Source organism: Condylura cristata, unplaced genomic scaffold (genome assembly GCF_000260355.1).
Source record: "Condylura cristata isolate star-nosed mole 26May11 unplaced genomic scaffold, ConCri1.0 scaffold00036, whole genome shotgun sequence".
Classification (NCBI taxonomy): domain Eukaryota; kingdom Metazoa; phylum Chordata; class Mammalia; order Eulipotyphla; family Talpidae; genus Condylura; species Condylura cristata.
Genome location: NW_004567137.1, coordinates 5416355 through 5432128, shown reverse-complemented (window position 1 = coordinate 5432128; position 15774 = coordinate 5416355). Strand labels below are relative to the sequence as shown.

The following is a 15774-nucleotide window of genomic DNA, read 5'->3' as shown; positions in this document are numbered from 1 at the left end:
CAGGACTCCTTGACCAGTCTCTTAAAGGGGTAGCGCACTTCCAGCAGCAGGTCTGGCGCTCCCCCCTTGCGGAGCCAGTCGCACGCTCCTCCTCGGGCTGCAAGGCTCTAGACAACCTCCGGGTGCCTGTCCTTTCCTTTTAATTCTGTCTTCTAGACATCACCGAATGTGAGAAGTCAACTCATTTAACACGTCTCCCATACTCTCTCCCCTAGATAATAAAAGTCATACACGCAATACACACACAGACACACGCACCCTCACATCAATATGACTTTATTCAATGCATTTCCTGCTGCTTAAAAGAGAGATCTGTACGTGAACAGTAGCCCGATTAAACTGCATTTGTCATCTAATTACGGGAAAAATTAAATGTTAGTAGTAGCATTTTTACACAAAGAATTGATATCCCTTCTCACCCCTTCTCAGCTCTCTCCGTGCGCACACGGAAACACACACACACACACACACACACACTCTCACGCACAACAATCAGGCATTGTTCTGAGGGAAGAAAAGCAACTTTGACAGATTGAAATATAGCAGAGGCCCCTTCAAGGAAACCTGTAAACAACTTGTCACTCACTCTGTCGGTCTCACTGTTAGCTTGTGCTTTCCACAAAGTGGTGCGAACATCCTGGCAAACCAACCAAAGTTTCCTCAGCTCCAAACTCCATAAAACACGACGTGCGACGTGGAGGGGAATAGGTACCCACATGCCAGAATAGCACACACGGAGCGAACAAAAACCCAAACCCAACCCCGAACTGAAACAAGACTGCACTAGTACACTGTCCTGTTTGGGATTACTGGGGAGGTCAGGGGTAGGAAGCGCTCCCTGCCTGTGGGGCTCTTTAATTTCCTCTGCCCAGGCAGCCACAGATAACAAGGTGGACAAACTATGGCTTTACAGATCCTAAGCTGCCTGGCAAGGCACAGCCTCCATAGCAGTTCCAATTATCTAGATAAAAATCTGGCAGGCGAGGAAGGTAATCAGGTAATGTACCTTTGACATGAAATGACAGAAACACACACACACACAGACACACACATACAGATACTTACACAGACACACATGCAGAGATGGTGGCTGCCCCGTGCACCGCAGCATCTGGTCAGGGAGTAAGCACACATTCACCAACATGAGATAGTATGCATTCTTCACACACACATACACACACACACACACACACACAGAGTCACTCACACACGCTCTCCACTCCTACTGGGAGGGTTCATTCTGCACAAAAGGCTACATTACAGAGCCCGCCCCAATAAGGGAAAGAGAGAAAAAAAAGCCTTCCATTGTTGAGAGGGCAGGTCAGTTGATTAGATTTTCTGTGGAGAATTCCACGAGGAAATTCCCTTCAAAGCCGAAGTGATTAACTGGGGGCTATTCTGGAAATGGAGCAGACAATGGCTCAATAGTCTGCACAGCCAATGTCCAGGCTGGCACTGAACTCACTTAAAAAAAAAAATAAAAGCCAGACTCCCTGTTCTTTTCCACACATTCCCCCCACCCCCTCTACTCCTTCCAACTTCCCCTCCCAAGTCCTTTTATTTTGCAGCTGGACAACATTAAGGGCCTTTAAAACCACAAGGGTTGACCCCACAGCAGTTTGATTAGGTCCCACTTTTTTTCCCCCGGCGACAGGCAGACAGTAAGTTTACTTTTTTAGACATACACAATGACACACCAAATGCATTTTCCAAATAACAAAATCAATTATTAAGCTTTTCATACTAATAAATGTATTCTTCATTCAAAGCTACATTTTTGTCAAAGTTGATAATCTTAATCATGAGCTCTATCAAACATGGGGTATTCAAAAAATAAACCTACAAAATCGATGTGGAATAAGGCTTAAGCAAGTCACTATGGAGTTAAGACACTAACAAAACACAGAGCCATGACCCACCCTTAAAAAGCTGTTAACAAGGGATGTGGCAAAAATGACTTGATGCTGACATGATTTTCATTTTCAGCAGTTGGGGAAGGGGAAGGATATTACTCACTATTCTTTCTTGTTATTAGTCTCAAATTATTTTTTGGAACAGCAACAACCCATTTCTACATAGAGAAAAGAGAACATTGCATTTATTGTAAATGTCTATTTTTTAGCCTTTAAGGAACCTATAATCTAATGCACCCTAGTTGAAAAGTCTATACATTATTTTTTCTAGTGTTAATGAAGATTTTGGGAATTGACAAATAGTAGATGGCTGGCTCCATACACTAAGAAAATTGTTTAAAATAAATTTCCTAATTAGGGCCTCTTCTTTCATCTTGTATCAATAGAGAAAAATGAAGGAGGCAGGGTAGGTTACAGGGGTACTGGGGCTAGAGTCAGGAAGAAGAGGAGGCAGTGCTGAGAGGATCTGGGAGAGCACAAGAAGGAGACACAGTGACAGCATAAAGATAGAAACAAAGATAATGGCCATAAGGCAGGATGCTGAGATCCTTATGGTCCCAGCTGCTGTCTTGCTTCAGCTACTACCTCTGCTTGCTTCCTGAAACTTGAATCCAGAAGGTCACCAGAGCAGGTAAGACAGAAAGTAAGAGTTTTGAGGCCAACAATAAAATACAGGAAAGCTGCCCCTATGAGAATCTTCTTTGTTTTACACTTTCACAGATACTTAAGATATATATGTCAAAGTATGTATATGCCAAATAAACACAAAGGTCATACAGGAAAATGCTGAACATTTGGGAAGTTAGTTTAAGATATCAACATATTTCTGTACACATTCCTGCAACCATTCAAAAACAAATTATTTATTGCACAATCATCCCTGCTGTATCAATTGAAACAGAAGAGGAACTAGACGAAATCTGCCAAATATAATGATCATGCTAGTAATGATAATTTGAATGAATGGATTCTGAGTTCCTAAGGAACTGTGTTCACATTGATTAGCTTATGGATCATAGGCAGCATAGAAAGAAAGAAATGGGTATGTATATAGTTGTTTCTCAATGTTTAAGCCGGGAAAAAAATAACTGAAAGTCATACAACTGGTTAGTGACCCATTTGTTATTTGAAAGCAGATTTATTTCACCCACATAATAATGCAAAATAAAATAACACTTTAGAATTTATAGCTTAATGAAAATCCCAAGATAGTACTCACTTTTTTCAGAGATCTAAAAGGCTTTCAAGTAATTGTTAATAAAATTAAACTTGATATAATCTTACTGGTACATGTAATGTGCTTGATGGTTGCATGGCATAAATATTTTTAAGTATACTTCCTTAGCCCACATAAGTTTTCTTCTACTTGAATTCTACCCTGAAAACTAGCATATATGTAAGATTTTGAGTACAAGTAAAAGAGGATTCCAAAATGTTCTCATCAAATCCTGCCACTGGTAATTTAACTAAGTTGTTAAACTGATCCAATAATCCAATGGTTAATATAAATCACTATTATTTATAAATTTTTTATTTTATATTGAATGTCAACTCCTGTAAATATTAAATATGTACATGACTAATAATATACCATTAATTAAATTTATATTTTTTCAATTATCTGAAAAGTTTTAAATATTCAATTGGTTACATATCCAGCATTTCTACATCAGAATAACCCAGTGCAAATATTGCTATACTATCATTAGTAGAACTCCCACTCCCGAAGGTTTCCTATTATATGTAGACTGAGACACTTCAGCATCACTGAACACCCATTAGATCTATTAAATATTTACTTATATGTTGAATACTATAGCTTTAAAAGTATAATTCAATAAAAATTTGTAACAAAGTCTAATTAAAAAGCCAATATATGTGATCAAAGTTCATTGTTTAATATCAAAGCCATCTACAATAAATATGGCACAAAAAGTTAAAACCAAAATAAATAAGCAAATGGAACAATTTACAATGATGAGAACTTAACTGAATAATTAAATTGGTGGAAAATATAAAAGTCATCTACAAATACACAAGTACAAATATCTCCTCAGAGAAGACCAGAACACTGCAAATTACAATCAAAAGTCCACAAAACTTTTGATTCATTTTGATTCATTCATTTCATTTGATGAATCTCTCTGCTTAGATTATGGAAAGCAGGAAGAACCTGAAAAAGTGTACTCTTGTTCTTTCCATTGCAAATATAAAAAGGAGACTCACACAGATTATGGAAATACAAGGTGTGCTAGGGAATACTGCTAAAAAAATTCTCAGAGTGTATCAGGAATGTTTTAGAGCTTAATAAACTGACAAATGTAACCCTTTCTCCTGCATCATTTCAAGCAAGCACTTCTAATATGCCTCCTCATTTTAAAAGGAAGTATTTGCATTCTTCTATTTTAGGACAGATACTTAAACTTCAACTTTAAAAACTGAAATTGAAATATGTAATCATAGATAGTGTTAAACTTTCAATATCTGATATAAGTACCCATCATCAAGCCATAGTTTTCATAATTTTTGGAGTGAAATGCTATTTTTAAGAAATAAAACTTTTAATATTGTTACTACAATGAATTTAATTAAATTAACTAAATTAATTAATTTAATGTAGATCAGTGTCATTCAGCCAATATTATATTAACTTAACCTAACACAAGCAGAATTAAGAAAATTTTACCTACTCTCCCTTGTACTTTTACTATATCACAAAAAACACTAAAAATTAACCCTTCTTTAAAAAAAAAGTAACTTTCAAAAGTAAGACATTTTCACCAAATGCCTATCACATATAGCTCAAAATCAGGACTTAGATTACACTACAGTCTTGTAATCAGACCTCACAAAAACAAAAACAAAACAAACAAACAAAATACTAAGAAAATCAGCAACTATCATCTCATTAAAGAACTAAAATCCAATTTATCCTACTACATTTATGTCAGGGAATTGGCATGTAACAACATGTAAGTGCATGGCTTTTCTACCTTCATACTTCTGTCAGTTGGTTAGTGAGAAATACATTTGGATTGTTCTTAGATCACATTTGAGCCAACTAAGGTTGACTACCATGGTAATATTAATTATATGTCCTTCAGAATAATTTTAAAATAACAGTTTTTATTTATTTTTGAGAACATATTACCAGTTAATGTGTGTGTAATACATATGTATGTGTGTATATATAAAATATTCATTTAATATTTAAAAACAGTGAGATATGTACTGGTATTACTCCAACTACAAATGAGGGAGTCATAGCTTATAAAGAAAATGTTATTAATATATCTGTCATCCCAAAACTTTTAAAGGCAGAGATAGAAAATCCCAAAACTATGCCATCTGCCTGTAACAGGATGGAACCTAGGAAAAAAGGAGTTCCTCTCTCTGCCCTGTAACATTCCCTTTATAGTTCCCACTATAATTTATCTCAAATACAGCCTACAAGAAATCAAATACTGAGTACATAGCAGTGTTTAATAAGTATGTCTTAATGGCAAGTAAAGGTCAATTTTTAGACAAATCTTGTTTTAATGATGATGACCCACCCCATTTTTACAAAAAACTAATTATAAAAGATGGTTCTTTATAAAACAACTAAAAATAAACATGATGACATCAGAATTAGTAATACTCATTGTTGAATATGGCTCTCTTTAAAAAAATAGCTTCCATGCTTAATATATTTATAATTTTTGGAATTCTAGGGAATATATAAGGGACTGAAATTTTGGCCACCATATATCGTTTCTGATAAAGGGTATCTATTAGGAAGATAAGACCAACTAAACTAACAATTTGTTTTTTACTCATTACACAGTCATCTCACCTTATAATCTTATGGTCATCAGTTATGATATGTATATCTTGTAATACAGATCTGAAAACTCCTACTGTGTAAAGGATTCATGTAATGAAAGAGAAGATATTACCTTTTAAAAGGGCTCTTTACTACCAAACTTCCTGTATTGTAATTTCTCAAGATGAAAAATTTTACCTAGAGGCAGCACAAATTGAGAAGCAACAACAGAGTATTACTATCATATGGATTCTTATTATATAATTTCTGCTGGTTGGGTATACATCTTTCAGAAAAGTTTTTCCACCATAGATGTTCTATGTAATCAGAGTAAAAGCTAAAACTGAGTAGAGTGTGAAAACTTTTGAATGCTTAGCTTCAATTTTAAATTGATCTCATATGCCTATTCTCTATATTTTCTTTTGATCGCATACTAAGTAAATGAAAAAATAAACTCTTATTCATAGTAAGTGAAAATGTTACCTAGAAATGCATTACACTGCTTATACCTAGATAGCAGAAGAGAAAGAATTATGGGTAAGTTAGGAGACTTGGCCTCTGAGATCATCTCTACTTATACTTACTAGTGATATGGCATTGCCTAAATCTTTAATATCTTAGGAAAGATGATTTTTAAGGTCTTTCGCAACTTCCAAATTCTGACTCAATGTAACCTCTTCTTTAATAAGTCAACTTGAAACTTGCAAAATCAAATTTCTTATCTTCCATGGGTGTATCTCTTTTACAAATCTTTTTTTAAACAGTTGTAAGCATACTTCTTGTCGTTTATTTTAACCCTTTACCTTCACACATCAGTGTAAGACGATGAGGAAAATAAACCTTGAAGTTAACTAAGCTAAATTCAAAGTTAAAAATGACTAGAAGTACTCAATTTTCAACAAAAAGACCATATTTTCAAAGTAATTAACTTTAGTTCTAAACTGTACTATTCTGAAATTTCTTAGTGCTCGAATGTTAAGCCATCATATTCATGTTCTCTAATAATCACAAATACATTTATTACCCTTATCTAATTCAACAGGAGAATTGAAAGTAGTTTGTTACTATACTGAATAACTTGGAAGGCTAATGTGGTAGTAACTTGTATATAGAAGAGGATAATATAAGGGGTTCTTCATTTATGAAAAGATTTCAAAACATCTAATGAGAAATGCAAAGAAAAACTGAAAAGTTGAAATGTTAGAAATTCTGACAGGCAAATTCTGTTCAAGAAACCTTGCTTTGAAAATGAATTTGTGGACACTTGGAAGAATTCCTGCCAAATAAAACAGCCTCCTTTCTCATGTTATTGTTAACAAAAGTGAATTGCTGTCATAATTTAGAAACTAATTCAGTCAGACTATGCACAGGATGAAAATGCAAGAAACTAGACATTACCAAAAGAATGGATACTCTCAAATACCCCATGTGTGTGGATGGTGGATGGTTATATTCCTCAATTTATATATACACACAAACCATCTATATATATTAAGGCTTTATTGCTTATATACCATACTTTCATAAGTGGGAAAAAAGGTAAATTAATATTTTACATTTTACTGAAACAGAAAGATTTGGGTCTCAAATGATACATAATGTTAAAAACATCTAAATGTTAATTAGCTTTAAACAAACCATGAGTCTACACTCAGAAAAAAAATTATTGTAAAATCTAGTTTAAAGTTAAAAGAATAGACTAAAAGACTATGCATTTTTATGATTTGCTGACATCACAAGAACATGTAAAGATTAAAACATCTCTACGGTAAAGCATGATTTGGAGAATGAACTTTAGATTTATTCAATCTTTATAAAAGGAAAAACATTATTTTTTATAATTTATTTTTAAATTTTTATTTATTTGTGCATACAGAACTGGGGTACAACCCAGAGACTCAGGGGTGGCGAAAGACTTCACCAGAGACAGAGTGGGGAGCCGAACAGGCAGATCTGCGAAGTACACTGCTGAGGGGAGCAGCGGGCGGGTCTGGAGAGGTCTGCCACGCCATGTGGTCACCTCCAGGGCAGGCGGGGATCCAACTCTTGCAGAAGTGGCTTTAGCTTCTTAGTGCAGTGTTTTAACCTGCTGCGCCACCAGGGAGGGCCAGGAAAATCATTCTTAATGTTAATGAAAGAGTCAATAAGCACTGTTTTAGTACTGGATGTGCCCTAATTCTTACCAGACATGTTTTAAAAATTACTTCATACAGATAATGCTTCCTATAAGCATCTTCTCTGGGCAGAATACTCTGATAAAAGTAAGGGAGCTGTGATAAAACTTTTTCCCATGGAATTGTGATCTAGAACCAAGCAGTGACATTCTATAATTTTCACACAGATTAATTAAATTTTCAAAATAAATATGAAGTATCTTCTCATTATTGATACTAATTCCTTTTCACAGGAAGGGCAAATATAGTACAGGGACAATTAACTAACCTTGACTACACAGATAGTAAAAAGGCAAAACTACCATTTGAACCCATGTCTTCTCATTACAAACCCAGTGCCAGCTCTCTACAAGAGAGCTATGTCCACAATTTATCTCCAATATAAAACAAAGTGATAAAGGTGCTATTTGGTGAAAGAAAATTCTGTGCAGAGTATAGTGATTAGTGATTGTAAAATAAGATAACCAATTTCTAACTTCAAGGATTTACAATTAGTTTGTAGAGGTTAGTAAAAGATAGAGAATCAATTGAAAATGTTTGAAGTGCTAAGAGAATTCAGAATGACAGTGGGAAACAAAAGTAATATGCAGAAATCAATAGCTTTCATATATATGATAACACCCAGTTATTAAGAGATAATGGAGAAAAAGGGCCTCATTAGCATTAGCAACACAAAAGACAAAATGTCTAAGAATGAACTCATTTACATTCAAGACCTAGTTGAACAATGACTGAAAAACAATATGAAAAGACATACCATATTCCCTGATAGGTAACATCAACATCATAAAATGTCATTTCTTGCTAAATTAATGTACATACTGAATGGACACCAATTAATATATTAGAAGATATTTAAAGCACTAGGCAAAATAATTCAAAAGATTATGTGAAAAAGGCAAACAAGAATCAGAAAAACTCTAAAAAATGAATAAAGAGCTCAGCTTACCAGAAATTTAAATATAGAATCTCAATGACTAAAAGATGGATATTAAATGTATCCATTAGCGCAACTGGTTAAAGCACAGCACTGTGGAGCAACTGCCCATGAGTTCGATTCCCAGTCAGACAGCCAGACAGCCCATCAGGTGACCCACATGGAGAGACAGACCTCTCCTGACCTGCCAGCTCATTGTTCCCCTCAGCAGTATATTTCAGTCACTCTGCCTGCTCTGTTCCCCACCCTGTCTTCGGTGGGTCCTTTCACCCCGTGCAACTCTGACCTGTACCCCCAGTTCTTGTATGCATGAATAAATAAATCTTTCAAAACAAGAAAAAGGAAAGTAGAATGAAAACCCCTCATATATAGGGGAAATTTAATATGTTCCATTTAATAACATATAGGATACAATGCAAACAGGAATGCATATTCTGACAGAATTAAAAACTTAAAGGTAAAGAACAAAATCATGAAATTACCAGAAAAAGCATGATAAAATTCCAATAATAATCTTTGAGTAGAGAAGTCTTACTCACAATGGATCAAAATTTACAAGCCATGAATTAAAAGATTAATAAATCCAACTATGTAAGCATCCCAAATTTCAGAATGACAAGATCACTAGTAACAAATAAAAAGCCTGAGGAAGTTGAAAGAAAAAAATCAAAAGAAAGAATAGCTTCAGTAATATCTGAAGAGCTCTTCTCAATCAATAGAAAGATTAATAACCCAATAGATTTGATGGTAAAGCAGGAAAATAATGTAAGTTAAGGAAATAAAAAAAAATGGTTGTTTAAAATAGGATGTTCAACAACTACCATAAGGAAAATGCAGTTTACAAGTACAATATGATAACTGTTTTAAACTATCAACTTATAAAAAAAAATCAATAGATAGTATTATTCATTCATAAATGTTGAGCTCTCCCTTGCTTAACTTCACTATAGATGAAATTTACTCTCACTCCTCTGACTTTGTCTTAAACATGTGACTTGCTTTAGTCAATGGAACATGAACTTAAAGTGTGAATGTTCTGACTCACTTTGTCTTCTTCTCTACCTTCTCTAGTTTCTGACACCCACCATGAAACCACATATCCTAAACAAAGTGAGTCTATCAGGGTTGGTGCTCAGTTCAGTCCAATCAAGCAGCATACAGGTGACCCACAACAAGGTCAGAGCTCTCATATAGCACAAGAAAGTATTTTTAATATCTGTACTCCATGGAGAGAGTGGAGTTTGTTGACAGTGCTTGCTAACACAGCATATTTGTCAGTTATGCAAACAGGCTGTCTTGCACAATGTTAGTGCAAATGCATCTTTGGAAAGACGTACAAGAAAGTGATATAAAAATAGTTATAATGGTGAAGGGAAAAGGAGGTATACTTTTTTTTGCTGCATACTTTTCTTGGTTTTTAATATTTTTCTTTATTTGGAATGTGAATCTATTACTTTTACAAGAAGTTAAATGTGTATACATTAAATTGCTTAAATACAAACCTAAGTAAGCTAAAATCTCCAAAAGTCACCCATCGACTATACACAATATTTGTCAAATTCAGATCTGCAGAATCCAAATAGATGTATTTTCATAAGCTTGCAGTTAATGTGGCATTCTTTTAAACTTTAGTTTATGTATTGAAAAGAATGACTCTATAAATGATAATTCACAAAGATTTTTTTATTATAAATCAGCCCTTGATATGTTATATTTAATTCTTCATGCTTAAGCATGGATTTCTTATCCAGCTTTCTCTCTCTACCTGCCTAAATGAACTTCATGCTCCAACTATACTGGACTGGTATAGTGTGGCAAACAGCCTGCTGTTTCTTCTTTTCACCTGTTATCCTCCCTATTACTACCATAGAACCAAGGGCAACCTAAGTTGGCAGCACTTAACACTAAACTTTATTAAGTGTCCACTAGTGTATCTTCTAGGCCTTTTCAAAGTTCTGTCATATCCACAGCACTCCATTCTGAAGAAAACCTCAGGAGACTTGGGACGGCAAGTTTGAGTGTGCTAGTATAACCAGCCATGGAACAATCTGTCCCCCAAGCTGGAAGCATGTTCTTCATCATTAGTTTTACTTCTATATATTACTTTCTAAAAATTATTTCCCTAGATCAAAATTGTAGCATATGAAACAATAAGTGGAGAGTGTCAAAGTCCAGGGACCAAAGTGATGGTGGTAACAAAAGTTGGGATTTTCTGCTGCAAAAAGGGACATTACATTACATTTGACAGAACAATTGAACATGCAAGTAGAGGTTTCCAACTTAAAGATGGGGATATTTCACATGGTCTAAAAATACCACAGAAAGATAATAGACTCTAATTCTGTATATATGATGAAAGGTGATAAAAGCACTCAAGTACACAGTATGAATTTCAGGAATGGACAAAGAACATAATGTCATTTTTTTGTCCCCAAGAGACCTACTAAAAAATAATATAAAAACAAAAACAAAACAAAACAAAACAAAAAAACCACTGATTTAGGGTAATAGGCAATCGGTGGTAAAACACCTTTTTTTTTGTTTTTAAGATTTATTTATTTTTGCATACAGAACTGGGGTACAGGCCAGAGGTGCAGGGACGGTGAGAGGATTCACCAGAGACAGTGGAGAGCATAACGGACAGATTGAAGAAGGACACTGCTGAGGGCAGCAGTTGGCGTGTCAGGAAAGGTCTGCTGCACCTCCGGGCAGGGATCAAACTCATGGTGAAGTGGTTTTCACTTCTGTGGTTTAACCCGCTGCGCCACCAGGAACGGTCAAAATACATTTTTTTTTTAAAGATTTATTTATTCATACAGAACTGGGGTACAGGCCAGAGGCTCAGGGGCGATGAGAGGCTTCACCAGAGACAGAGTGGGGAGCAGAACAGGCAGATCTACAAAGTACACTGCTGAGGGGAGCAGCGGGCGGGTCAGGAGAAGTCTGCCACGCCATGTGGTCACCTCCGGGGCAGGCGGGAATCGAACTCATGTGGAAGTAGCTTTAGCTTTTCAGTGCTGTGCTTTAACCCGCTGCGCCACCAGGGAGGGCCTCAAAATACATTTTTAAAAGACCAGGAAGTCAGGCCCTCCTTGGTGGCGCAGCGGGTTAAAGCACAGCACTAAGAAGCTAAAGCCACTTCTGCAAGAGTTGGATCCCCGCCTGCCCTGGAGGAAATCCACCTGGCGCGGCAGACCTCTCCTGGCCCGCCCGCTGCTCCCCTCTGCAGTGTACTTCGTCGATCTGCCTCTTCTGCTCCCACTCTGTTCCTGGTGAATCCTCTCACTCTCCACATATCTGGCCTGTACCCCAGTTCTGTATAAATAAATAAATCTTAAAAAAAAGACCAGAAAGTCAGAGCTCATCTCTGGTAAAAGGAAATGATAAATTCTATGGCCCTCCTTCACCCTCGGCAAACACACACACACAGAGACATATACTCATGTGTACCCACACAAATAATTATTTTTCCTTTCACAAAAAAAGATTTCTGAAACAACAAAGGGTCTCCACAGTACTGAATCAAAAAGAGAAATGTATCAACTAGAGGCATACTTGAGGAAAATATACCAGTGAGAGAAAAGTTGTTGAAATTGAAAGCTATGAAGTTTTGGAGGGAAACCTAATGGACTAGCTGCTACTTTCATAATATAATAGACTTCCTTATTAATTTCATTATGGAACTAATCCCTGACAAATATAACTGCCATTCCATTTTTTTCCATGCGTCTGGTATGCTTTCGGCTATTAAGCACCACTGCCATTTTGATTGCATTTAAGGTGATCAAGTATGCAATTGTCCAGTGTGGTCCTTTCCTTCCAGTACAAAGATCTGAATCATTTTTTGATCTAAAAATAGTTTTTATATCTCTTTATTGATAGATGTTCCTGTTGCTTTATTTCAAAGTTCTGCAGAAATCATTAGTGACATTATGCCAAGGGCTAAAACTTATAAGCAACCTGAACATTTTGATTTACTGAAAAAAACAACTGACAATTTCTCTAAAAGAAAATTTAATAATGTTCCATTCCAATTAAAACCGTTAAATGGAGAGAATCTAATCATTTCCCCTTATCATTCTGATATTATGGATGCAATGGTAGGGGACAATAAATGCCAACACATATGTTAAATCATGCCCACTCTTTTTTGGTCTAAGTAAAACAAGCAACTTATTCTCAAAGGAAATTGCGTTGATATATAAAGGACACTAATGGAGAGGTCTGAGTACAAAAAGGGGCAAATGAACTTCTCTAAATTTAAACATATTTAAATAAATTCTTAAGCCAATTAAACAAGTAGGAAGTCATTCTATTAACATTCTCACAAAGAACACAATAAAATAGGAAATGCTGCCTGAATACAAAACTGGTCATGAAAAGTGCAAATGAGACATTGTGTATATTCTATTGGAGTCAAAACAATAAATTTATCTTACTCCTATATTTCTACCAGTCCTGCCAAATACTTACAATTTTGTTTCAGTCATACATATGCAATGAGATCTGCATATGTACAACTAAAAGAAGTTATAAAAGTAGATGCAGAATTCAAGAACTTGTACTTGATTACTGAATCTGACATATCCATATAAGAGTAAGAATCAACAAGGGGAGAACTACACTGGCTAATTTAATGACTTCACCTGAAAGAACTTTCAGAGAATTGTTAACTTTTTTTGCAACTGGGCCATAGCCTGAGTTTAGCCTGCATGCATGCATGAAAGAAGTGCAAAAAGTTGGAGGACTAAAATTTGTGCTCAATAGAAATTTTATGCATCAGAAGGTTGTACTATATATAAATAGGAAATCTGAAAATACAGTCAGGTTGCTGATAAACTAATTATAACTAGTTAATAAAAATGTAGAGTAGGGGACCGCTTTGGTGGCCTATGGGTTAAGTCTCAGTGCTATCATCACCAGGACCTGAGTTCAATCCCTGGCCAGGGAGGTAACCTATATGGCAGAGTAGACCTCTCTTGTCTCTCCTGCTGCTCCCCTCAGCAGTAGATCCACCTGTTCTGCGTCCCACTCTGTCTCAGGTGAATCCTCTCATCCACAGCACTGCTGGCCTAGACCCCAGTTCTTGTATGCATAAATAAATAAATCTTTTAATACTTACTGAAAAATAAACACAAAAGAAAGTTAGGTAAGAATAGAGAAATCAAATGAAACAACAGGGCTGAGTTGTGTGGTGGGAGCATGGGTTGACAAAGACAGTATTCCAACAAACATCTCTTGATCCAAAGCATAGTCTGAAAATCATCCAGGCAAAATGATTTTAAATGCTTGAACAAATAAGGTATACTATGAACAATTGATATTGGAATCTTAAAGCAATTTAAAGTACTCATATTTTATACCATATACTGTATAATGCCTTATTTTATCATAAATTTGCCTTATCCCCTATAGGTATTAATGTTTTACTATTCCCACGTACTGTGCAGCTGTACTTACCATCTTCTTTCCTATAATTAACATTTTCCTCAGAAACACTGAGTTTACATGCCCTTTATTTAACATGGTACTTATTCCATGTTTCCTTGAAAGATAACATCATGGTCCTGTTAGCAAAAGTGTTCAAGTATAAGATATCTAGAAGAATATGCACAGTCACTGCCTAGATCTATCTAGAAAAGGAACCTAAATGACATATTTCCTGGAGAAGAATGTTAATTGTTCATATCTGAAAAGTCAAACATTACATGAATGTTTTAATAAATATCTATACTTTGTCACTGAGCTTATAAGTACACCAGGTGACTCAGCACAACCATTTATCTCACTGTTTTTCAAACACTTCAAGCAGCCTGAGTAGAGCCAAGAGGCTTTATTTGTTAATTATTTAAATGTAAATAATTATTTTAATTATTATTGCTTAGATACTCAGCTAGAAGGGCATCCATGTATTTACAAAATTAAAAGTATATGCTTCCACTAAGTTTTCATGCACCTTGAACAAAGACTCTTTGCCAATGACCCATAACAACAAAAAGTTGCTAGGCTAGCTGGCAAATAACTAAACTCAAAGCAGCAGCCACTAGAGTGTTGGATTCAGCAGACACCACGGTCATCGTGGCGGCAGAGGTCTGCCTCCTGGAACCCCTGCACCAAGGGAACATAACTGGTGAGCCTGTGAGGTCACTGGTCAGCAACAGCCCACACCCTGAACATCATGCTCTCTGCCCACAACCCCATTTACGGGGCTCCCATTGTTGCCAGGCAGAGGTCTAGGTACTGGCTGCCTCTCTAGTGATACCCTTGCAGCTGTCTACATTCAGTGTCCCACAGGTGCTCGATGTCCTGATGTTGACAAGTGACCTGCACCACCAAGTTGGAAGAGCAGGCCCACCTGACTCTCACACTACCCTTTGTTTTTTTGAAGGGCTTAAAGGTCAATTTGGGGCAGCCAAGAATCTTGGACCATTGTCAGATCTGCCATGATCAAGCGGTGACGGGCACCTCATACTAAAGACCAGCTGTTAAGTACCCTGGCACTGACAAACCCCCAAACCGTAGACTGGTCCTTCCCTTGGGAACCCATGGTGATACTCAAAGTGGAACATCAACCGCAACCACTCAACCGACTTACAAACTGAAGCAATTAGCTTTGCACCTTTACAGTCAGCTTTGTAGCTTCTTGAGACCTCAGTGATACTCAACCTTAGAAGGTTTGTGTTGTCTGTTACTTGATGCATTTTACTTCATCATCTATTCAAGATGTAAAAGCAGAAGTGGTCTTTTATCATAGTGTTTTGAGCCGAGGGGTAGTAGTGTGAAGAGAGGAAGGATGGGAATCCAGCACCCTTGGCCCCCTTTCCGTCACCTCTTCATTTCAGAAGAAAACTCAATATCCAATAAAATAAAGCAAGGAAATGTATTCATAGGTTTGTTTGTGTAAATAGCCTGCATTGAAATTTTTTTCTACCGAGACAATCAATG

General features: G+C 36.2%; 1 protein-coding gene across 5 annotated transcripts in view; it reads right to left on the bottom strand.

Moving 5' to 3' along the window:
* The window catches only part of SOX5 (SRY (sex determining region Y)-box 5), a 695778-nt gene that overhangs the window by 386631 nt on the left and 293373 nt on the right, over positions 1-15774 (bottom strand). Inside the window, exon 1 of one of the 5 annotated variants that reach the window (XM_004693210.2) lies at positions 1066-1227. The exons of the other annotated variants lie outside the window; for them this stretch is intronic. The gene's annotated coding sequence lies outside the window, so the exon portion shown is untranslated. Of the gene's footprint in view, positions 1-1065; positions 1228-15774 lie in introns of those variants that run through there. 5 annotated transcript variants of the gene reach the window in all.